This window comes from Pipistrellus hanaki (genome assembly GCF_964339955.1).
Source record: "Pipistrellus hanaki genome assembly, chromosome: 10".
NCBI classification, from domain to species: Eukaryota; Metazoa; Chordata; class Mammalia; order Chiroptera; family Vespertilionidae; genus Pipistrellus; species Pipistrellus hanaki.
The window spans coordinates 10,713,683-10,715,518 of record NC_140512.1 but is presented as its reverse complement, the minus strand read 5'-3'; the positions used below and the strand labels follow the sequence as shown (position 1 = coordinate 10,715,518).

At 45.0% G+C, this 1,836-nt stretch overlaps 1 pseudogene across 1 annotated transcript; it reads left to right on the top strand.

The window, feature by feature from the left end:
- Positions 1-55: 55 nt before the first annotated feature.
- Positions 56-620, top strand: LOC311629325 (large ribosomal subunit protein eL15-like; annotated as a pseudogene). Its single transcript has one exon. The product of its transcript is annotated as a large ribosomal subunit protein eL15-like (transcript).
- Positions 621-1,836: the final 1,216 nt, after the last annotated feature.

Sequence of the window (1,836 nt, the reverse complement as noted above, 5' to 3'; positions counted from 1 at the left end):
CTCCCCCCCCCCCCCCCCCCCCCCCCGTATGGCCATAACCATTTGGTAAACCAAGATGGACACTTACAAGTATCAGCAGGAGCAATGGAGGAAGAAGCAGGCTGATGTAATGCGCTTCTTCTCAGGGTGCACTGCAGGCAATACCCAGCTCTCTGCAATCCACAGGGGCCCGCCCCACCTGGCCCAATATAGTGCACAGGTTGGGATACCAGGCCACGCAAGGCTATGCCATATATTGGATTCATGGGCATTTTGGTGGCCAAAACACCCTGTTCCTAAGGGTGCGACCTACGACAAGCCTGTCCATCACAGTGTTAACCAGCCAAAGTCAGCTCATCTTCAGACGGTTGCCGAGGAGTGAGCTGGACACCACTGTGCTCTCTGAGGGTCCTGCATTCCTCCTGGGTTGGTGAAAATTCCACGGACAAATCCTCAGGGGTTATGCTCATTGATCCATTCCATAAGGCCATCCGAAGAAATCCTGGCACCAGTGGATCACCAAACCAGTCCACAAGCACAGGGAGATGCTAGGGCTGACATCTGTGGCCCAAGAGCCATGTGGCCTTGGGAAGGGGCACAAGTCCCACCACACTATGGGCGGTTCTTGCCCTGCAGCTTGAAGAAGGTGCAATTCTCTCCTGCTCCACCATTACCGCTAATATGTTTATAAAATGCTTGCCTAATAAACAAGTTAGGATAGTAAAAAAAAAAAAATAAATAAACAAAAATGTAAAAAGTTAATACTTGCCTTTTCAGACTGTCTTCTTCACATATGTGTGTATATATAACAATTCCCCTTTAAATTTGCCACCCCAGCAACCTGCATCCCCCAGCCTTCACTCTGTCATTGCTTCACAGAGATCTATAAGGAAGAGTGTGGGGTGTGCACTGTGCATTTGTTTGTAAAAAGGTCCTGGAGGCAATTTAGGCACCCTTCCTAAAAGCTTGGATTATCATAACATGGTGTTACATAACATTACTGGGGACAGAGGAGAAGGGATGAGGATTGAAGAACTAAAGGAAACAAATCAATAAGAAAACCAAGCCGAAGCCAGTTTGGCTCAGTGGTAGAGCGTCGGTCTGTGGACTGAACGGTCCCGGGTTCGATTCCGGTCAAGGGCATGTACCTTGGTTGCGGGCACATCCCCGGTAGGGGGTGTGCAAGAGGCAGCTGGTCGATGTTTCTCTCTCATCGACGTTTCTAGCTCTCTATCTCTCTCCCTTCCTCTCTGTAAAAAACCAATAAAATATATATTAAAAGAAAAGAAAAAGAAAAGAAAAAAAAAAAAAGAAAACCAAACACAACACACGGTCCTTCCATGTGTGGATGATGTCACTTAAGGTCCCATGAATTGAGGAGTGTGATGAATTCAACACACTTTACTGGCAATGCCAACACCAAGCAAACAAACCACACCAACGAACCCTTTGATATGTGTCTCTGTGTTCTAGTGTCAGTCTTTAAATTTTTAAACAATATATATTTGCAGTTTTTTAAATTTATTATTAATTTTTAGAGAGAGAGAAGAAGGGAGAGGAGAGAGAGAAACATTGATGTGAGAGAAACATTGATCCACCGCCTCCTGCATGCCTCCTACCAGGGACTGAGTCTGTAATCCAGTCATGTGCCCTGACTGGGAATCAAACTGGCCACCTTTCAGTGCACAGGATAATGCCCAAACAACTGAGCCCCACCAACCAGGGTGTAGTGTTATTATACTTCTAAAAGAAAGTTTCCTTAAGTTGAATTGTTAGGTCAAAGATTGTATACATTTTTAATTTTAATATATATTACCAGGCTGCTGCTTTTCTAGCCATTTCAAAACTTTTTCTTTT